Genomic DNA, 23,969 nt, shown 5'->3' with positions numbered 1-23,969 from the left:
ATGCTTGCTGAGCTACCACACCGCGTCCTGGCCTAGGACTCATCGACATACACTTCAATGAAGGGGACGTGATACAAACAGTGGCACCCCATGGCGACGCAAAAGAGAACATCTGCATGGTGGTAAACGAATCCGTGTCAAAGTCCCTAATCACAAGAGAAATGATCCTGGCAAAATTCCTGCTCCTCTGCAAAGGACTAGGGAAATTGAAGGGACTCCCGTCAAACTGCACATTGATAACATGGTCCGACCCGTCCCTCAACATCCCAGAAGGGTTGGGTTCCATCTACAAGCAGATGTCTCGAATGAGCTCAATCAGCTGCTCAGTGATGGCCGAGCCCCTGGGTTTCATCCCTAGGCATTGTGCTCAAGAAGGGTGGACGTTTGAGGCTCTGTGTAGACATGAGAATGGCCAACACCGCCATCCAGAGGGAACGACACCCGAGGCCCCGGATTGAGGACATGATTGTCCAGCTGAACAGGTCTGTACTATTCTCTAAACTAGACCTCAATCAGGGGTATCATCAGATGGAACTCCACCCTGAATCGAGGGGCATTAAAACCTTTGTCACCCACAATGGCCTATTTCATTACAGACGCCTCCACTTTGGCATCTCATCGGCTGCTGACATTTTTCAAGAGGCAGTCAGGCAAGTCATCAGAACAGTGCGTGGAGCCCTGAACTATAGTGATGACATACTTGTCTTCGGGAAAACTCAAGACGAACACGATGCTGCACTGATGGCAACATGCACCGCTGTCCAAGAAGCAAGACCAAGCTAAAATTCTTTGGAGATATCTTCCCTGCAGACGGCATGATGCCAGACCCTGACAACGTCAACCCCATCGCTGACCTCTGTGAACCAACACAAGTGGCAGTCATTCGCTCATCTCTGGGGATGACAGGATACTGCGCTCGGTATATCCCCCACTGCGACATCTGCTGCAGGAAGACACCGTGTTCACCTGGTCGGATGAATGTCAAGAAGCATTCAACACCATAAAACAGCGCTGGTGGAAACCCGTCAATTGGCCTATCTCGACCCTGACTGGCACACAGAGATCATCGTGGATTCAAGCCCAGTGGGGTTAGGCGCAATACTCGCCCAGATGAGTGGGACCGATACTCAGCCCAGGCACATCATTGCATATGCAAGAGAGCTCTAGCCCCGCCTGAATATGCCTACTCTCAGGCAGAAAAAAAGAGCCTATCAGCAGTGTGGGTGTTCTAACTTGATGGTCATCAAGATTATAAGAACCTGTCCCCACGTACCACACGAGGAGATAGTAAACAACTCCCCATGCAATCCTTGAGGCCACAGGTGTTCAGGAACCAGGAACGCCAGAGACTCCCCTGACCACTGCAAGGCAAACAAGGGTTAAGTATCAGGAAATCACAATGCAGTGTTTATATTTGTATCAAGAGAGATGACGTAACCAGGCTTACCTAGGTGGAAGACAGGTGACAACCAAAAACACCAATAAGGGTCAAAAGGGCAGGGACAAATCAGGTGGCAGCAAGAGGCGCAAGGGGCTTGTAGCACTCTGGAAGGAACACTGTAAGTATCAGTAAGCACCTGAAGGGTTGGGGTGGCGAGAGCAAGGTTTCAGAATGGAGTGATCCGTAAGTAGTCCAAGGAGCGATCCGAAGTCAAAATCCAGGAAGTAGAACCAAGTCAAAGGGAAATCCAGATCAAAGGCCATTAGGCAGGCAGAGGTCGATAATCCAGGAAATCAGTGCAAGTTAGTCCGTGATCCAAAGAAGAAATGTCTGTGAGCTTTCCGTCGTCAAAAGAGCCAAGGGTGAGTTTCATGAAACGCCAGACAGTCCTCGAAATGAAGCAGCTGTGAAGCGCCGTATCAGCGTACCCTCGCTTGTCAGTCTATAAAAGTGGACAACTCTCCAACAGAAGGCTTATGCAGGATAATTGGTTGGCCGAAGACCAACTGCCTCATTTAAAGTATAAAGAACATATGCTCATTACTCATTACGTAGCTATTAGTTTAACTAGTGTGCGGCCATTTTAAGGTAACCAGAATCACCATTTTTATTTTCTCTATGTTTCTCTTTAACATTGCCACTTTTGCCTCATGTAAAACTGCTTTGCTGTAGATATTATTTCGCTTCAATGGTCCAAGGTTATTAAAGACATGTTGAAACATTGCGCGAGGAGCCAGACAGAAAAGCCCGTTTCCCTCCTTCACATATCCTTGGAAGCGGGGAGCAAGGCATTCTTATCAGTACACAAATGCCAGGGAGTCTCCTTAAAAGAATAGCAAAGTACGAAACGAATATTAAACGGTTTGAATTATGCTCTTCTTAACGGCCCCTCCTCCTAAGCGCTGCGAGCCCCCGGAGAGCAAGCTGACCTCTAGAGCGTGAATCAAAACCAGGAGATAGTAAGGCCTGGAATGTGCCAGTCCCCGCTGTGTTCTCACAAATAAAGAATAGTGTCTGTAAATTCGAGATTGCAAACTGTTACTAAATATGGTGATCTAAAGTGTCATATTCGTCACCATGGTGAATCATCGCCTCCACTTCAAAGGGAATGAATTAGGGGCGGCATCGAATGTGTCATTACTGATTGTAAGATGCTCATTTTGTATATATGCAACTGATGTACGATTTTCGCTCTCTTGCGTCCCCCGAGGTCTGTTAGACACACATCGCTGGGCGTGGGACCATTTCGCCAACTGAGACTATTTGTTTTTGCAATAAACCCTAGATTTTGGGAATACAACCTCGTGTCTGGCGTATCAGTTCGTGTGTGGTGATTGTGCCTTGTTTCCCCATCCGAGGGTCCCTCAGGGGCCCCTTCAAGATGGTGCCCGAATAGGGACCCTTCCCCACTTGTTCCATCGTGTATGTGGCAAACTTATGAAGGCGACAAGAACGGCGAGGACGGGAGCGATCGAGCCGGGATCAAGAGGTGTCCGGGGCGCCCTGCGAAAGTGATGAGACTCCTTTGCAGATATGCACACAGCTGATCCCTGGTCGACGTGCCTGGCCAGTGAACAAGGGGGCGAGGGTCCCGAAACGAGGCAGTGCTGAGATACGCAGACACAACGTCATTGGTTGCGTCAGTATACGGATGAATTGTGTCTTGAAAAGACAAATTGACTAATCAGGTGAGTCGTGCCCCGATTCGTAAGTAATCCTGATATTGGTTGAGAGTTGATTTTGCAAAATCAAACGCCCAGAGTAAGTTTGATTAGCCAAGGGTAAGGTTAAAACATGCCTGGGGTATTGTCCACCTAAGCAGGTTTTTTCCTTTGTGGCGAACAATCTTTGGAAACTGGCCAGGTTGCGCCCCCGCGTGGAACGCCAGCTTATGATATGTATGTGAAGTATGGTGTGGGAGCGATAATGTTTTGTGAAATTTGGCATAAGCAAACCAGAAAGCAGGAAGACCTTCAATGGCCGAGGAATAGTAGTTTTGAGATGGATCGGACAGATAACCTGGAAAAGGTTTTGATAAGTAAGAAAGCGCGTCCTGCGGCACTTGATATCCTTAGGGATTGGAGGAGGGAAGCAATGCTCCGATTTAGAAGTAGAGAGAAACATGCGCGCAGGCATAAGCCAAAAGCAGAGGGAGCGGAGGAAAAAAGGAGGAGGAGGAGTGGAGCAATAATTTGAGAAAGGCAAATAGACGCGACCAGTTGAATATTGAAAAAATATATCCAAAGAGAGAGTTACATTCATCAGATGAATTAACAAAATACTAACCGAGACGAGACAAAACAAGGCCCGAGAAGCAAAACTAAGAAGATTACGTCAGTAGCCATCATCCAACCCCCTCCTATTGCTCAACCTGTCCCAACTCCAATACAGACACAGGCAGCGTTAGTAATGGTACCGCCCTCTAGTCAGCCAGCCCTGACTGTTTCGCAACCATCACAGCCCCAGCAGATTTCTCCCGTGCCCACTGCCCCTTCCACACCTTCCACTCAAGGGGGTATTTCTGTTGCGACTGCGCCCCCCATAAGCGAATTAGAACAAAGCGAGTGTATGAGAGTGACCCGCAGCGCGATTAGCAAGGAGAGAAAGCGTGAGCTGCAAGAGCAGGCGGAAATGTATATAGACGAGAACGATGGGACGGTCACGTTAGCGTCAATACATGACTTCAGGAAGAGCAACGAAAAACAGGTATTGTTGGAATGCATGGGGGAATATTTGTCGGCACAATGGAAAAAGTTAGTTGGGAAGTTACCACCTCAGCGATGGTTGGATTTGAATGCATTGGCCCGTTGTAGAGGGAGAGATGAGGAAATAGAAGAGCATGTGAAGCGACTGTTTGAATTAAAGAATGAACTTGATGAAGAATATTCTGAAATACTTGCCACACCGGGGTGCAGGAGGAAAGATATTGAGAAAAGTAGGAAGAAAGCGATGGGGTTTTATATGCAGAAATCCTTGCCACCACCGGGACAGATGGGTGATAGGCAAAGATTGCGAGTGTGTATGCGGGAAACAATGAGATGGATGTCAAGCCCAAGGATTTCTGTGGGTGAAATAAATGAGATATGTAATAAGTACCCTTTACAAATAAGAATAGAAGCCCTGCGAACAATAGTGGGAGTGTTACTTCAGCAGGTAGTAGGACATAACAGGGGAAGGGGAAATGTGCAGAGCAGGGGCAATTTGAATATGCATGGAGGGCCTCTGGGGTTAAACCAATGTGCATATTGTAGAGAGGAAGGCCACAGGAGGGCACACTGCCCCACTTGCAAAATAGAGGCGGATATGGTCAGAGGAGACAGCACAGAGGGCATCCATGAACAAATGGCCATAATAGAAACCATATGCAGCAGCACCAGAATAGTCAAGGGAATGGTGTACAAAATCAGGGCCAGGCAACGAATCAAAATGCTTTTACTCAGAGTCAAAATCATCAGGCCAATCAAAGTGGAAACAGAGGAAGAGGCGGAAATATTTTTGATACTCAGACAGGTGCATACTATAGTAATAGGTAGTGATTGCACCTCGGATGATGTGTTGTTACCCCAATAGGACAGCCCAGGACAGGGGTCTGAACCAGTATCCATTCCTGTGAATCAGAAAGGACCCTACATAGAAATGAAAGTTGGGAATGAAGAGCACAGAGTCCTCGTAGACACGGGGGCACAGAGGTGCTCGATAGATCATCACTTGGTTCCAGATATACCTCTGTCAGGGTGACAAAATATCTCAGTAGGGTTCGCAGGCACCCCAGTAATAAATCCAAATCAGTAGCAGTGACAATAGGGCCTTTTACTGAACATTGTCCATTTATTTTGACAGAGAATTGTGGGGAAAACCTCATAGGATTTAATCTATTGAAAAAGCTGAGCGCGGTCATCCACTGCACACCAGTGCACTATTTCTCCTCAGAGTGGGCCGACTTCTGAATTTGTGACGAAATCTTTAACAGGGGAATTGAGTGAGGTGCCAACTTGTATTTGGGCCATGAATGACAATGATGTGGGATGCTTGAAAATAGCGCCAGTGAAAATTGTTTTGAAAGAAGGAGTGACGTTACCATGTATTCCACAGTATAAAATTTCAGCAGAAGGGGAGAAAGGATTGAAAAGTATTGTTTGTGATTTGGTGAAAATTGGGAGTGATTGAAGAAATTACAGGCAGTGTATGCAACAGCCCCAATCTTCCAGTGTATAAGAAAGGGGGTAATGAGGTAGCGTACCGTTTCATAATTGATCTGCGTGCACTAAACAAAGTAGTAGATCCCCAATTTCCGTTAGTGCCAGATGTCACTACGATATTGACAATGATCCCAGCATCGGCAGAATATTTTAGTGTTATCGATTTGAAGAACGCTTTCTTCAGCATTCCAGTACACAGAGAAAGCATGTATTTATTTGCTTTCACTTTAGGAGGATGATCATTCACGTTCACACGCATTCCACAAGGTTATGCTGAAAGTCCAAGCATATACATTAGAGCATTGAAAGAACAGCTAGACATGTTAGAATTACCGGCAGACTGTGTGTTGTTGCAATACATTGACGATTTGTTAATCGCTGCTGACACAGAAGAAATTTGTAAAAAAGGTACTGTCTTATTATTGACCCATTTAGCTATGCATGGCCATAAAGCGAGCTTAAAGAAATTCGAGTACTGTCAGAAAGAAGTGGCTTATTTAGGTTACTTACTTTCAAAGGAAGGGAGAAGATTAACGCCAGAAATGATAGAGAGCATTTGTGGTATGCCTATTCCAAAGACGCAGAAGGAAGTAAGAGCTATAATTGGCATGGCTTCATATTGCCGTCAGTGGATTGTGAACTTCGCCTTAATTGTAAACCCAATGGTGGAATTGGCAAAAAAGGATGCTGTGATGCCTTTGCAGTGGAATGAAGAATGTCAGAAAGCATTTGACTCGCTAAAAACCATTTTGAGTTCTGCTCCAGTTTTGGGAACACCGAATTATGAAAAGGTTTTTGGGCTGTATGTGCATGAGAGCGAAGGATGTGCGTTGTCTGTCCTAACACAGGAACAAGGTGGAAGAAATAGGCCGTGTGGTTATTTTTCTTCCGCGCTGGACCCTGTAGCGCACTCACTACCACGATGTTTGCGAGCTGTTGCAGCGGCTCCTGCGTCAGTGAAACAAACAGAAGGGATGGTATTGGGGCAATCTTTAATTCTAATGGTGCCACATGCCGTAGATGTTCTACTTAATAGAACGCAGACGTAACACCTCACCTCTGCTAGATTGACTAGATATTAAATTGTATTGTTCGCCCCCACATCCAAATCATGAGGTGTAGCGCTTTGAATCCAGCAGAATTAATGCCAATACCCGGGGAAAACATTGATGAGACTGAATCACCTCCCCATGATTGCTTAAGGGTTACTGAGGAAGAAACAAAAGGGAGAATTGATCTACACGATACGTCACTAAAAGAACCAGATGGAGAGCTGTTTTGTGATGGTTCTTGCTTTAAATTACCTGACGGCACTTCAACCGCCGCATACGCTATCACCACGTTAAAAAGCATTGTGGAGTCAAAGAATCCCACACAGCTCTGCCCAAGCAGCAGAGATAATTGCCTTAACAAGGGCTTCTGAAATTTCAGAGAACTTGAGCGTAGATATCTACTCTGATAGCCAGTACGCCTTTGGCGTGGTCCATAACTTCGGCTGACTGTGGGCCGAGAGAGGGTTCCTAACATCACATGGGCCTAGAATTCAACATGGCCCTTTGATTGTACGATTACTGTCTGCACTTACGTTTCCAAAGCACCTGGCGATAGTGAAATGTGAGGCGCATAAAAAGGTGACATGCAAAGTGGGAGAAGGAAACGCATTTGCAGACAGAATTGCGAAGCAAACTGCCACTGATTTGAATACAATCGAAGGAAGTACCCTGTATGACAGAAAATGGAATTGTAACTGTTAGAGAGATGCAGGCGGAAGCTACCGCCGACGAAATACAGGGATGAGCCAAGGGCTCTGCAGAACTAGACTTGCAGGGTTGTTGGGTGGACAAGAAGACTGGGAATTGGACGTTACATTTGGCCACTGTCTGGGAAAACCCTCTCATAAAAAAGAATGCCGAAAGGCTAGTACAGAACTGCATAACGTGCTTACAGCACAATGTGGGGAAGGGAACGGTGACTTCAACAGGAAGTTTCGGACCTCCCTCTGTGCCATTCGAAGTGATTCAATTTGACTTCATAGAAATGGAGGGATGCCAAAACCTGAAGTATGTTCTGGTAATCATATCTGCATTCATCAAATGGGTAGAAGCGTATCCATTGAAAGACTGCACAGCCATGAGCACGGCGAAAGTAATGCTAAAAGAGTATTTCTCTCGCTTTTGGTCTGCCCCCTGTCATATGGTCGGACAATGGTCCGCATTTTGTAGGTGCAGTAATATTACAGATTTGTGCAGGTCTCCAGATCGATAAGCTCCAGGCATCCCATGAGTGCCGGACTTATTGAAGGTCATAACGGCATCCTGAAATCCAAAATAAGTAAGATTTGTGCAGGCAGCAAGCTAAGTTGGGTAGATGTATTGCCAATAGCGTTACTTTGTATGCGAACATCAGTGCAAGCCAGAACTGGTCTCTCCCCATATGAAATCATAATCGGAAGACTGGCGAATGTGTGGTGTGCACCCCAGCCGAAGAGAATGAGAGAGGTAGAATACCCTGTACTCAGCACTTATTGTAATTTGTTAGTAAGAAAACTGTGTTTGATTCATCAGCAGGTGCAGGAGGCATTACTGGTGAGGTACACTGGTCCAGGACATGCATTGGAGCCAGGACCTGGTTGCTGATTAGAAATTATGAGCAGAAAACATCTCTGGCACTCAGGTGGCATGGGCCCTATCAAATCCTTTTGACCACGCAGACAGTGAAGCGCGTGGATGGGCGGAAAGGGTGGATTCACACCACACAGGCCAAGAAAGTCTCACCGCCATTTGACTCTTTGACTGATCGAGACAAAGACCAGAAAGAGACAGCAGCGGCTCCAGAAACGAAAAATGCAATGGCCAGTTCTTTGCCACAAAAACTGCCTGATCCTGAAACAAAGCCTGATGAGATTGCCATAAGAGAGGAAGGGCAAAGGGCGCCCCAACGTTGTCCAGCAAATTCTGATCACTGCTAGCCGACATCAAGTGTATACCTCTGTGGTGCCCACCATCTTCTGTTGCGCCGCAGCCTGCATAGTCGCCTGGGCATTCATCATCATCTGCCACTGTGCCCCAGGCTGACTAAGTGCACCCACACTGTTTGTCGACCACACGATACCGGGAGCAAATCGGTATAACCTGCGGAGTGATCACATCTTCAGCTTTTTTTGATTGTATTGCCTCTGTTTCCTATTCTCGGATGAAGCAGGAACCGGAGGCCTAGAGGAGAGTGGCGTGAGAGTTGTGCAAGCTAGACAGCTCAACAAACGCAACTCCTCAGTGCTAAATCCATGTGTCCGGAACCCGAGCGGACAAGCGGGGCGCACATGGTACAAAGGCAGCCTCTCTGAAACTCTAGAGCAATGTGCAAATGCACGGGAATCTTACCGAACAGATAAGCAATGCAGGCTGAACGAGAACTGGCATGGAGGAACTGTAGACATTTATCGAACTCTCTGACATCTCAACAAGCGCATCGGCAGGAGATATTCACGACGAACACGGCGAGAGCAGAACGACGGGGGAAGATGCCAGAGCCAGCCACCGTCTCCTTCTGCACCAATGCCGATAGCGAATTAAACGCAGTACATAGAAAGGTGAAAAAGGGACATGGTCGAAAGAATTGTATGTTGGGTTTAATGATAATAATGTGTATAATGAGTATATTAGCCCCAATATTGACCATATTAGTATTATGGTACCTAGAAGAATTGCACCCTCTTGAAGTACTGTTGCCTACTGTGAACATTTCCACGACGGAAAGCCCAGTCCGTGTGATTTCCTATACCTTGTCCCCAATGGAAGAGAGACATAGGGAAGGATATGGGAACAACACATTACTTTTGATAATGAACATGACACACTCAATACTAAGAAACAACAACTGTTGGGTCTGTGCCCACCTGCCGCAGCATGGTGGTCAGGGAATAGGATGGTATGTACAGCCCCTGCCATTAACTTCTGCATGTTATGCATCTCTGAGTGCCTTATATCATGGAAAATGGAACAAAAGTGAAACTGGTCAATTAGACAAAAAAAACATGAATGAATTCGAGGAAGTGATTATGAAACCGGTGGTTTGCTCCATATTCCATAAAAGACGATTAATTACACCAACAATAATGCCACAGGATAGATTGTCTGTACCTTATAAATCTTCTGTGATCATGTTCCACATGAACCCAGAGGGGAATAAGGATGCAGAACCCCCTTCATATACAGTAAATTATAACCCTCATTCTGTCCCATTCTGTTTAAAGAAAAAGGGTTCTTTCCAGGTAGGAACATTTACCAGATGCAGGAACATAGCATTCCTTGATAAAGAAGTGGAACCAATATATGTGGGAGATCCTGTGTACTTTATAGGTGGAGAAAAAGCATATCCTTGGTAACCTAGGAACTGGGGAGGCACGTGTTATTTAGGCTGTTTCCTGGGGTGTTTCATTTAAAAAAATCAGACATAACCAAATTGACCAGGTCACGACCTCACCGGAATATTGAAAACGGGTTGATTGTAGGGGACATAGCAAAATCATTCATACCATTTTGGGGCCAGGCGATAAACTCCTATAACATAAGACGACTGTCTAGAATATTGGAAGAAAAAATAAATAGAACCACCGACATATTATATAATATGACTCTTGAGGAAAAAGGAATTAGATTGATGTCACTGCAAAACAGAATGGCCCTTGATATAATCTTAGTTGATCGTGGCAGTGTTTGCAAAAGTGTGGGATCAGCGTGTTGCGTATTTCTAAGTGACTCCTCCCCCACGATTTTCGAAGCGATAAGAAAATTGCATGTATTAAGCTCTGACCTTCATCTTCCTGAGAGTGGTTGGGAGTTGAATATAAGCTCCTGGTTCTGGGAAGTGTTACGGTCCTGGGGATGGAAGCCATTTGCAATCTTAGTAGCAATTTTAGGAATATTCATGACGTGTTGTTGTTGCATACATTGCCTCCCCATAGTATGCACAGAAATTAGTGAGGAATGTGTTCAAATGGTAGAACAAAAACACATTACAAGACCAAATACCCACAATGATAATGAATCCAAAACAAATAAAGAATTCATGGCAATTAATATCGATGATGAAAAGGAGGAATCTGAGAGCGTATAGCAGTCAGAGTGTGAATCAGATTCCGAGCCTGATCTAAACACTTAGTCGGAGGAAGATGCAATGTATGGATGAGGCGTTTGGCATACGGCCAAGAGGAGGGTTTTTCAGTCTAGAAAAGTGGACAACTCTCCAACAGAAGGCTTATGCAGGATAATTGGTTGGCCGAAGACCAACCGCCTCATTTAAAGTATAAAGAACATATGCTCATTACTCATTACGTAGCTATTAGTTTAACTAGAGTGCGGCCATTTTACGGTAACCAGAATCGCCATTTTTATTTTCTCTATGTTTCTCTTTAACCTCGCCACTTTTGCCTCATGTAAAACTGCTTTGCTGTAGATATTATTTCCCTTCAATGGTCCAAGGTTATATAAGACATGTTGAAACATTGCGGGAGGAGCCAGACAGAAAAGCCCGTTTCCCTCCTTCACATATCCTTGGAAGCGGGGAGCAAGGCATTCTTATCAGTACACGAATGCCAGTGAGTCTCCTTAAAAGAATAGCAACGTACGAAACTAATATTAAATGGTTTGAATTATGCTATTCTTAACAGCTCCCCCTTCTGAGCGCTGCAAGCCCCTGTAGAGCATTCATAACTGGAGGGATAGCCCTTAGAGACGGACAGGATATAGTGGGCTAAATGAACAAAGTATGTACACATTGGGTGGTCCTGTCCTCCCCGAGTTCTGTATGCTGCACACAATTTGAGGCAGCAAAGGATTCAACCTTCCTAGAAACCCCATGCGGAGGTGCAGGGATCCCGAGCATGGGATGGGAAAGCAACCATTAACAATGTTTGGTTTTTTGAAGGTAGCCTTATTTTATTTCTTAAATGGCTTTTTCTTGTAACTTTTTGTAAAAACAAACATTCAATTAGAATCAAAGATATAGAAAAAGAGTAAAGCATGGAAAGCACAGTCAAGCACCAGAGTTTTAACGTCACATAATTTCAATCAAAAACTGGTCAGGAACTGTGTTGTAGCAACAAGAAGGAGTTTAACAGTTTTCTAAGACAACTTATCACAAGTCTGCGTAGCTAATATGCAGATACTCCTTATGTTTAGCAAAAGCATGAAATGGAGGTATATGTAATATTACTTCGTATTGAAACATAACCTTTTAGTTACAATGCTGTCCAGTATTATATTTTGCAATTCCATTCTTTTGCATATAGTAGCCTGGATGGGTTATTGTCATTTCTATGTAGAAATAGTTTTAATGATAGTGGCCAGCCAAGGCTGGTCCAAGACTGAGAGAGACTGGTCCGACGTCTGTTTAAAGAATAAAGATAGTTCTATGTGTAAAGTGGTCTTGCAATGGGGAACCACGGGGAACACTGACGTTTCGATTGGTATTTATTCTCGATCTTCTTCTGGGGCCGTAAATATGAAGGTCTCCCTGGGGGAAAAAAAGGAGAAGAAAAAGATCCACTTAGAGTAGGGTACCAAGTGTTTTCCTAGGGGATCACATAGTGTAGGGGGAAGGTTAAAAAGTAAATGCACTGGGTAGAGTGCTGTTAAAAACAATTAGTGAAGGGCTGTTAGCCCTGCCAGTCTTGCCACTGACCTGTCCTTGGAAGCTGTGTGGAAACTTCTGTGCTTCCAGTGGTCAATGGGGGTGCATTGTGCAGTTAGTGTCTTGCAGGAGTGGTCAATGCATTTATTTATGAGGCATCCATGTTCGTATCTGGTTGCCATGTTCCAGTGTTTGGGATCAAACCCTGTAGTACAAGGAGTGACAAAAGGGAGGAAGGCGGCAATCAGGGATATGTACTTGCTCGTGGTAAGCAACTGATGTTTGTTGGGCAAATGGTGGTCATAGTGCCTGTCCTGAGGGGATCTCACCTGAATAAAGAAAGGCTTGAGTGTGGCATGGCTGCGTCCGCCGTCTCCGTGTACCAATCGAGAGTCCGCAAAATGGAGCTGTTGAAGCTCCTATATTTGCGCCTGTGCGCTGGCGGAGTGTCTGACGGTGCGCGCATGCGCAGATGCTGTGAATGTTTCATTTGCTAGTGTGAGGTTGCTTAGGGATGGCGTCCGAGGCGACCTGGAGGGCATGTGTAGCTAAAGCCCAGTGCGCATGTGCAGGGACGTTCGTGTGAGTGGCTGCCTGCTCTTACATGCGTGGACGATTGCCGGAGGACAGCGTCCTTGGCAGCCATGTGTCCTTAGCAACTGGAAACAAGTCTCGGTGTGCTGCGACCTCGTGTGGATTGCTGTACAGGCTGGGAGTATCCTGGTGAGGATTAACTGTACGCAGGGGAGTGTGGGGGACCGGGCTCGTGGAGCCGAGTCTGTGTGCTAAGATAGGAGCACTTGGACATGTGTCATGCTGCAAGGTGCAGGGTGTCAGGTTGGAAGGTAATGAACAGGGCCTGCCAGAGGTGGCAGGTGGCTTGTGCCTGTGTGTTATCAGTACACAAATGCCAGTGAGTCTCCTTAAAAGAATAGCAACGTACGAAACTAATATTAAACGGTTTGAATTATGCTCTTCTTAACGGCCCCCCCTTCTGAGCGCTACAAGCCCCTGGAGAGCAAGCTGACCTCTAGAACGTGAATCGAAACAAGGAGATAGTAAGGCCTGGAATGTGCCAGTCCCCCTACACGCAGCTTTTCCATGAAAACAGAAGCGCTGTGTTCTCACAAATAAAGAATAGTGTCTGTAAATTCGAGATTGCAGACATTACTAAATATGGTGATCTAAAGTGTCATATTCGTCACCATGGTCAATCATCGCCTCCACTTCAAAGGGAATGACTTAGGGGCGGCATTGAATGTGTCAAATGTGTCATTACTGATTGTAAGATGCTCATTTTGTATATATGTAACTCATGTACGATTTTCGCTCTCTTGCGTCCCCCAAGGTCTGTTAGGCACACGTCGCGGGACCATTTGGCAAACTGAGACTATTTGTTTTTGCAATAAACCCTAGATTTTGGGAATACAACCTTGTGTCTGGCGTATCAGTTCCTGTGTGGCGATTGTGCCTTGTTTCCACATCCGAGGGTCCCTCAGGGGCCCCTTCACGCTGGTTTTGAACACAGCAATGTATCATGTGACAAGCATCACGTGAAGAGTCTCTTGCCGTTTCCGTGTCACGTGTTCAGCGTGAGTCGCATGTGATTGTCTTTTCCCGATCACATGACGCGGAAGCCAGCCGAGTCGGCAGCTCAGACGAAGCGTTGTGCAGCGCCATGGCAACTGCCAATGAAACAGCAGTGGAAATGAACCCGGTCGGCTGTCTCCGCTCGTTCTCCTCTGAAGGTGTCCATTCTGACCAACATGCTGCAGCCAGGTAAGTGGGGGCGTATGGGCAGGCAGTAAGGTGCGTCCATTAGAACCATGAGGACTTGAACCTGAACCTGTGTGTGTGACAGAGGGCCTGCAAACATTTTCACAACTTTGTTATAGGGAAAAAATTCATGCTCATTACTGACCATCAAGCCCTGCTGTCCCTATTTGGTAATCCTCGTACCAAGAAGCCTCCCAGGATAGAACAGTGGGGCATCAGACTCGAAGAATATGATTTTGACATTGTCCACAGACCCGGAGGCGAAAACAACCCAACGGACTACTTGTCACGGCATCTGGCTGGAAAGCCCATCCCCAGGGCTGGCGACACAAAATAAATAAATTATGTGGCCTCCAATGCGCTCCCCTCAGCAGTTTCACTACAGATGGTTGCAGCAGCGTCTGTTGTGGACCCCTCCATGGCCCTGGCGATCAGCCTTACAGAAAACAACAAGTGGAAAGATTATCAATGTGCCGTTCTAAACCACCCGGGTGTGTGCAGGGACGAAACAGACAGACTTGCTAAGGTACACACAGAACTAGCCATGAAAGACAATGCAACGCTGCTGAGAGGATGCCAGCTAGCCAGTCCTGCGACACTCAGAGCCGAAGTAATCATGACAGCACACAAGGGACACAGAGGTGCCCGACAACACAAAGAGGCAGCTTCAGTGTCATGTGTGGTTCCCTTTCCGAGACTCCTTGGTTTATAGGTGGGTGAGGAACTGCATAGCATGCCAGTGCACGGCCAGGGCAGAGGTGCCAGTCCCACTCCAACCGACACACATCCCAGACAACCCATGGGAAAGAGTGGCAGTTGACTTTTATGGACCCATGGAAACGGGAGAGTACCTCTTACTCTTCATAGATGAACACTCAAGATTCCCGATCGTCAAGAAAGTACTGACCACTGCATTCACTCATGTAGTTGCAGTATTTTATGAAGTACTGAGCGAATGGGGAATCCCTGGCACGATCAAATGCATTCAGAGACCATGAGTTCACATCCTTCACCAACCACATAGCGTCAGCCCATCCTAAAATTACTCCCAGATGGCCACAAGCCAACGGAATGGCCGAACGGTTCATGGCCTCCATTAAGAAAATGTTGCAGAGAGCTTGCATCAAGAGCGCCGACCCTCACCAAGCGTTGTGTTGGCTACTCCGAGATTTTCGGAACACTCCCCATGAAGCCACTAACAAAACACCGGCCGAGCTCATGATGCTATATGAGGTTCACACCCGCATCGTGAGACATCCTGAGGTCATAAGGAGGGACATACAGAGAAAAGAGAAGACTCGAGTGGAGACAGACATTAGAAGAGGGGCAAGGCCCAAGGAGTTCCAAATCGGTGATGAAGTCCTAGTAGAGCAAGCAGTCCCAATAAAGATTGATGCACGGCTTGCATTGAAACCACTTAATGTCACAACCATCAGGGGCACCATTGTGACAGCAGGCAAGTGGACAAAGACGTCACAAGGAACAGTTCCTAATTTAAACATTTAATCAAGAGAGAGGAGGAAAGACCTCCACCTCCTAACCCAGATCCTGAACCCTGAGAGCCCAGGGATGACCTGTGGAGGCCCCCAGAGAGAGCCTGTCAACGAGTGACGGAGCCAGAGGTAGGGGACAACAGCCTGCCCTGCCCAAATCCATCTACCCCCCATTAAGCAGCCAATGGCTAATATATTTTATTTTTTATTTGGGCTATTAGGTGCCGGAGTACAGATAGCGAGAAATCGTAAATGAGGAGGGACAAAAAGCTTGCAGGTGTTATTTGCCCACCCATTGACTGCCCATGGCCATGCTAAACCATATAGCCATTTCCATCCTGTTCCCCCTCACCCCCACCCAAAAGACCTCCTTGTGGGAACTCTTTGAGCTTGCATCAAGCCTTACCATCAAACTTTGTAGTGTTTTCTCAGAGACGCATTCAAGAGTTAAGGACTTCATTGAAGCTGTAAACACGTTTATGGTGTAATAAAGAAAGTCTTAGACAGGTCTGCCTTCAGCCACAATGTGTGTCCTTTACTGAAGTCCTGTTAAAAATAGGCATTGGGAAAGACAGCAGTTTTGGCTTAAGTATACGTATTAGGCATTTGCCAGGCACTGCTATTATATGCCCACCTCGCACTATTTTCCAGCTGCTACCATCAACTGACAGTTAATACCCCTACGACAGGGTCTTTCCCATACATACACAAAAGCCCAAACTGTTGGCATTGCCAATGCTCGTTTAAGAATGCTCCCATCGCCCAAATAATCCTCTCTCTGCAGTGTGATAATTGCTCCACAGCACTGTTGTGCCTTACTGAAGGTTTTTTTTTCCTGGCTTAATCAACAGTGACAGATTTCCTGCATAAGCTGGAGGTTGTGTAGGCAAAGGTGGAAGACAGAAGTAAATGGCAAAAGGAAGGTTATATATGAGGAAGGGATGAGCTGGTATTAGCAACATGGAAGGGGGTGCTGGCCAAACAGGAAGCTCGGAACGTGGGCTGAATTATCTGGTATAAGCCAGTGTTCCGAGCAGCCAGAGTGCCACTGACCAGCGGTCCCTCGCCTTCGTAACTCACATTGCCAAGCTCCATTTTCGGGGTCCGTGTCCTTGTTAATGACATTACGGTCATCAACACAGAAAAACTCCGAAAATCGAGTGTGACGCATCACCTCAATGTAAGATTTCCTTTTTTTCTTAAGTTACACACACATGTAGCCCCGGCAAAGGAACTACACGGGTGCTAATTGCGATACAACCTTCGGGGGCGGGGGGAGCCTGACTACCAACAGTAATGGCCCGCCACCAGTGTTAAGGGACCCTCGCTTTGCTCTGGCCCTTACGTTGGGCGGCGAGCCATTACCGGCTTTGTTGGCTCACCCGCCGGAGGGTTATATCACCTCATTCATTAAGGGTTTTATAGAAGGTGACTAGACTACATTTCCTGTTTGTGGCAAATTTTAAGGCAATCAAATCAGAAACCATCTGTCATATGAACTCCACTGGGGTTTCTTTTGAAAGCCATTGTTTTATGGTATGTTAATCAGTTGAAACAAAATAAAAAGACTACAACTTCCAGAATCCATGCGTCTGTTACATGAAAGCCCAGAACTGGGGAACACGTGTTCAGATGACATGGAGTCGTCACCTTTCCAAACTATGCTATTTACTGGGAGACAAAAATCAAAAATGAGTAACTATGGGGGGGGAAACAATATTGTTACCCAGTATGTTTGTTGCTGCGCTTTAAGTTTTAGCAAAGGAGCATGGAGCTGGAAAATGGAAGGTTTGAAGGCTATGGGGAATATGCTTCAGGGTATTACTTCCTTTGTTTGGTGTTGTATGTGGTCAGAAGCAATTTCACACACATGTGTGAGTTATTTACTGTGAAAAGATTGTAGTGCTAATGAAGACAACAGTTTTGGCTTGAGTATAATACAAATGTTTTGGTTTTCTTTGTTGCTACTATTGGTATGGAGATCACATGTCCATGTACCCCCCAACCCCCGTGACTTGCCTAGTGTTGCAATCCCATGTCCAAGTTAGCATCACTTTTGCCATAATATGTTAACATAAAGCCTACACGTTCAAATCAGAGTAACATTTGGAAAAAATAGCAACATCGAGGGGAGTACCTTCATATGGGTTCATGAAAATGGAGTCCTGTTTGCAATAGTGCTTTAGACGTTGTCTACTTATTCATTTTAAGTACAAGTCAGTGAAATGTTATTTACATTTCAATTATCTAATGATTTTGGAGGGGGTGCATTGTGACCCAGGAGTAAGGGAGCAACATTGGGGTGGACACAATATTCAGGTGTCTAGAAATTGCCCTGGGATCTGGACCCACTTCTGACAACAGCTCCTGAAAATCCAGGGATTAAGTGTAGCCGTAGTGAGCTTGTAAATATGTTTTTACCATAAACCTCATCACTCACTATTGTGCAATTTGCTGAGTGCACGATTGCGGCCAAGGACCACACACCTGTAATTACAGTTTTCACAGTTCTTGAAATCTTGCCAAACCAAGGTGACCACTCTTTAAGCACACAAATACAGTACTCATCTCTAAGGGCAACAATAACTGTCACAATAGTGGTATGTTGCAGGGGCTAAGGGCCACCTCAGTCCAATCTTACAACACAGTGCCATTTTTACAGAACCGTGGAGACAACTGCAACTCTTTTGACCTCCTTGTATAAATGAACATTTCTGTTTTAACTAGCGAAAATGTATCACTTCCAAGAGGGAACAGATGTCACCAGGGCAGTTTTACAGTATTCTGATTTAATTTGATAATCAAATGCATTCTGGGAGTTGTAGTCTGTATCATCAATTGACCACAATTGGCATAAGGGAATTAGATTTAAGCCCTCATTTAGTATGGATTTAATAGTAACGTTTTTAAATAGTTCTTTCTACATTACTTTTACCATTTCGTAGCAATGCAAAAAAGAAATTAGCCAATTTAATGTTGTCCAATATACAAACATAAGAAAGTTTACATTTTCGACCTAATTTGGTTCACCTCTGTGATCCACCGCTAGAATACAGGTCTCAGAACTAAACTCACTGAGCTATCATACAACATGCAACATTTATTCCCGCCTTTCTTCTGCATAGTATAACCCCGCGACACTACCCAAGAAGATGCAATAGTGCTTTCAAACTACACTACATCTGGAGGTCAGACGAGACGTAAGCAGTAACACATTATCAGACGTAACGCAGGTCTGATGACATTTGTTGCGCTCATGCATGGTAGCTAAATATACCCCTAACAATATCTGATTGTTTCTTCGTTTAGATAAGCCGGAGAGTAAGGAAAGCTGGAAGCTTAGTCCCTTTATTGGGCTGTGCCATATTTTGTTTTAAAGAGGTGGGAATACTACATTAGCCAACCAAACAGTGCAGGTTGCTGTTGGTTAAAAAATATATATATATCACAACAGAGGCTCTTTCAGGATATTATTTTCTGTTAGCTTTCAAGACCACGCAGATATTTTCTTTTCCTTAGGCACTAATGAGAAAGAGACCATGTGGTCTTAAAAGCGAGCACACACATATATGGAGTAGGTGTAATAAAGTTAAACGTTCCTGCAAGATCATCTGCTGTTTTTGCTTTTTCTTTTCAAAAGCACTCTGCACAGATTTTGTTTTCGAAGCATTCCGGGCACCATACGTCCCCAGAGGCATACCCATGCGTTAACATGCACCGGACAGCCATGCCATTTTTAATGTCTCAAAACAAAGCACATTTTTCCCCACAGAAAATTAGTGTACAGTCAGCCCTTAAAATATGCATAGAAACTTCAGAAAGTAGTAAAGTCTGAGCTTCTTACCTGCCTCCTTGTATGCACGTGACGTGCAGCTTGCGACTGTGGAAATGTTTGAAGGTGACGGTACGCGTTTTTCCTCCTTTGCATGAGGTAACCTAGGGCAGAGTTAAACACGCCCGCGGCGGGCTGTTGTCCTGTGTGAAACGTGAGCTCAGTCAAGCCCTGTAGTCTATGACAGGGAGGCTTCACCTGTTCTCGGGCACTGCGCCCCCCGCCTGGGCATGGGCGAGAGAACGGTAATTAACGCGCGCGGCTACAGGAGGCTGGCCCCACACTAACTGCTCGGTGCCACAGGCTGCGTTACAACCTTTCTGTTCCGCAAGTCTGGTTTCCCTTCCAACGCGCCCTTCCCTCCCGCGCTCTCGCCCAGCAACACGGTGACACAGCTGTTTCCTGAGAGCTCTCCCAGTTTATAGTATTAAATGCAGTATAAAGTGTTTCTGTCATCTACCACGAGGTTGTACTTCTTAGAGCCCCTAAAGCCCTGCCTAAATCCCGGGAAACATCTCCCACCGCCGCTCCTGGGCATGACTCTATGGAATAGTCAGCATTTTTGAAAGCATAAGCAATTGAAGCACAGGTGTAAAGTGTTATGTTGGTACGCTGCCTCTAGTTGCTGTATCCGTAGACAAGCAGAGGGAAGCAAGTAGACAGTCATGAGGTGAAGGGCACACTCGAGCAACGAGGAGATATGTCGAGCAAAGAGAACAATTTGTACTCGGTGAACAATAAGAATGACATTTCTAACATAAATGACCATCACAGGATACACTACCGATGAGGGAGGCGATCCCTTGGTGCCATTACAGCATATAATGGTTGGATGAGAGTAGACCAATACTTTTTTGGGGTGTAAATGTTTTGCTTGAATATGCTGCACCGACCAAGAGCGGCGAGAGAGCCCAAACGAACCCATGGGGATTCGAACGTGGGCCGGGCGGAGTTTTCTGTGGGGGTCTCAAAACCATTTTTAAATTATGGGGGTAAAAATGGTGCATTTTTATCACACTTTGAGAAAAAATTGGTTAAAAAACCACAAAGTTTGCAATCAGTTTTGTACGGAGCACATAACACAAATCAATCCATGCAAGTCACCAACAGTGCACATGCTTTTCTAAAACATTTTCAAGAGGACCTTAATGTCCGGTATAAAAAAAAAAGCATGCCACCGTAAGAAGTTATAACTAGACTGGCTGCACCCAAGTATGCCAATTTAGCTACGCCATAACACTCATGTTCGCTTCGCCCTTTACCCTTGATGCCCAGAATTAATGCCAATGCCATCAATAGCCCCCCCCCAAAGAGGACCACCCCCTCAAACAATGTGCACAGTGCAGGCACACACATGCTCTAAGGCACACAGCATACACTCTCCCATACAACCAGGCATTCAAACAGTCACACAACATAGCCTCTCTACTTCTGCCAGGCATTCATAAATCCACAGAACGTACACTGTCTCATTCACCAGAGCATTCATAAATTCTCAGACCATGCACTCTCTCAATCATCCAGGCTTTCATATGTTTATGCAACATATCCTCCCTCATTTAGCAAGGCACTCTCTCATTTAACCAGGCATTCACACATGGACACAACATACACTCTCATTCATCAAGGCATTCATAAATTCACACAACATGCACACAACATCGGTAATTCTACAAGGCAGTCATACATTCACGGAGAATACACAGAGGCACTCTCTAATTCAACCAGGCATTCATAGATTCACACAACATACACTTCCTCATTCACCAACGCATTCATACATCAGTCATGCACGCATACATAAACACAAACATTAACTTGTGGACACTTTACCACATGTTTTTATGGGAATGTTCTGTATTTCCGAAGTAAACCTTTCTACTACTACTACATACCACATGCGCATGCAACTACCTCCTCTTCCATGCACTCATATATACAAATTACACAACACATTTTCACTTACTTTGCACCTTCAGCACGCAGACACCATCCACTACACCAACCGGAATGCCTGCTCCATGCAGACCGTGTCGGCTCCCATCCACTCAGTCAGCACGTTCCTATGCTAGTAGCGCAGTGGCGGTGGGGCTGACCTGCTTACGCCCCACTGGCCTCTCATTATTGCACTCTAGCCATTTTGAACATTTAAAAAATACATAGCGTGGGGATGCACCCCTTCTTAGAGGCAGGTAGCACAGTCCACCCACAAATAATAGGACTTTGCTGCCTTCCACTCAAGCGAGAAGTGAGGGGGGTCGTCACCCATCCATACATAATGGCCGGCCCTGCCGGCGTGGGAGGGTATTATAGTGAGACATAAACCCTCATTACGACCCAGGCGGTAAGTTACCGCCTGGGTCGTACCCTTACCACCATGGCGTAAACTACGTTTACGCCATGGTGGTTGGCGGATTTACCGCCCCATTCCAAGGTGAGTGGAGCGGTAAATCCCCATTTCCCATTTTACCCTTCCCCATTCCCATTTTCGCCCCATAGGGCATAATGGGAATGGGGAAAGGCGATAATTACGGCACCGTAAATTACGGTGCCGTAATTATCGCCAAGGTCCCTTTGTGGCATGGATTTTAATGGCTGCAAGAAAGCAGCCGTTAAAAGCCATCTCGCAAAGGGAACCTTGTAATCAGGCGTTAAGGGTCGGCGCCGTTTACGGCGCCGTAAACCCCTTAACGCCTGAGTCAGAATGAGGGCCGTAGACTGGGAACAGTGATAATGGAATAAACATGATCACGGGTACACTAGCTGTACTGGTGTAAAGTATACTGATCTAATGCTCTTGTTTTCTTTTTTATCTCTTTCTCTCTGCTCTCTCTGTTTAACTTTCTCTCTGTTCCTCTTCTTATGTAGGTGAGAGTCCTGTTGTTAGGTGTAGTGGTGGGCAAAATATCCACAAATGAACCGAAATAGGTGACATTTGCACACAATTTCACTTTCGCTCACTTCCCTTAAATGCTGGTATTACGCACACCTCTTCTTCTGGAGTTGCACTGCAGGCGACTCGTCAATGCTTCACGATTATCTTAATTTGGGTGGCTATAATGGAGCAAAGCATGAGACTTAGCAATTTTGGTTGGTTGATTGATTTAATTGTTATAAAGCGCTACGTCGCCCGCAGGCCTCAAAGCTCTTGAACATGACAAGACAAAATAACTCAACAAGAAGGAAATGGAATCTGCGCACAAATCGGGGGGGGGGGGATGTAGAGCTATTTACAATAACTAGTCAGGAGTTTTATTGAACAAGAGGGTCTTAATGCCCCTCTTTAAGTCTGTGAGGGAGGTTTTTTGCCAGAACTCAGGTGAGAGTTTATTCCATAAGGTCAGTGCCTGACAGTCAAACATGGTACCTCCAAAGGTTTTTAGTTTAAATCTTGGCTGAAATAGCTTTGAAGGATTGTGGGATCTGAAGTGGAGTGCCCAATGCCCTCCCTGGGCATTTGACATCTGTGGATCAGGCAGCAGAGACTGGTTCAACAATAATCTTTATTAAGACATCAGAAGTGGCAGCCCTGAGCACTTGAATTATCTCCTTTTTATACTTTTCTCCAGCTAATGCAATTTTACATGTTGTTATGCAATACATTTTGATTGGGTTTTGCAACTGAAAGCAAACCCCTACTCCATCTATCATTGGTTGGCTTAACTGCCACTCATCAAGCTCACATGACTTCTCTTGGCAGGCCTCACTTGACTGACACCTAGACTAATTAAATTTGTGTGAGACCCTACCAGAACTCATTATAAACCCTTCATCGCCTGCCAAGAAACAGATTGTCTAGACCTGCATACTTCACTTGACAGGCTACAATGTGAGAACTGCCATGAGCTCAGGACATTTGTTGCTAGTTTAAACAGCTCCCAGACCTCTAAATGGCCCCCACGACCTATCACTGCCAGAATTGCTGCCAAGAAATTCTAAATATACACTACCACATAATTGCCTACAGTGAACTGCTGCCAAAGGAATATTCTAGAAAAGAGATGAGTCATGCCCTTGACACCTGGAATCTCAGCCATTTACAGGCCGATTCATGGAATGAATGTGCGCTGAAATTTTCAGCGCAAGCGTGCGAAAGCGTGCGAATCGCAGTGCCAGTGCGAAAATCATGGAAGTCTGTGCGCGTGTAAATCCCAGGATGTGCACCAAAATTCTGCGTGGCACACGCTGGCGCACACGTCTCCAAACAGCGTGCGCTACGCACACAGCGAAATCGCACGTAGCACGGCTCACACAACAAAAGTAGGAGGAACAGAGGGCGTGACACGCGGAATGGGGAACAGCGCGTGAAAATGTGGGCATCACGGGGGAAGTACAGGAGGCAAATGCACGGAACGCCCACACACACGTTCAAAACACGTATTCATGGATTCGAACGGGGCTAACGCGTGCGCCAAAAAAGACGCGCTAATCCGGAAACACGTACGCCAGCAGGAAGCAGGCATACGTGGACCCACGCAGCATAAAAGTGCGCGCAAACAACAAACAAGCTCAGACACCAGGATGAATATACCGTTCCTAGCAGCAGTGGTCGTGGGATACCGCAGGAGGAGGAGGAGGATAGTCAGGCCCAGAATTTT

General features: G+C 45.8%; 1 protein-coding gene across 4 annotated transcripts in view; it reads right to left on the bottom strand.

Annotated features, from left to right (window-relative positions):
- The window catches only part of LOC138473098 (prominin-1-A-like), a 1,012,351-nt gene extending 992,684 nt beyond the window's left edge, over nucleotides 1-19,667 (bottom strand). For 3 of the 4 annotated variants that reach the window (XM_069611612.1, XM_069611614.1, XM_069611613.1), the window contains exon 1: nucleotides 19,384-19,667. The gene's annotated coding sequence lies outside the window, so the exon portion shown is untranslated. The remainder of the gene's footprint in view (nucleotides 1-19,383) is intronic. The other variant, XM_069611615.1, reaches the window with a different exon arrangement.
- Between the last annotated feature and the right edge of the window lie 4,302 nt (nucleotides 19,668-23,969).

This window comes from Ambystoma mexicanum, chromosome 8 (assembly GCF_040938575.1).
Source record: "Ambystoma mexicanum isolate Mex_15411 chromosome 8, UKY_AmexF1_1, whole genome shotgun sequence".
Classification (NCBI taxonomy): Eukaryota; Metazoa; Chordata; class Amphibia; order Caudata; family Ambystomatidae; genus Ambystoma; species Ambystoma mexicanum.
The sequence above is the reverse complement of the archived record's forward strand: the minus strand, read 5'-3'. Positions and strand labels throughout refer to the sequence as shown.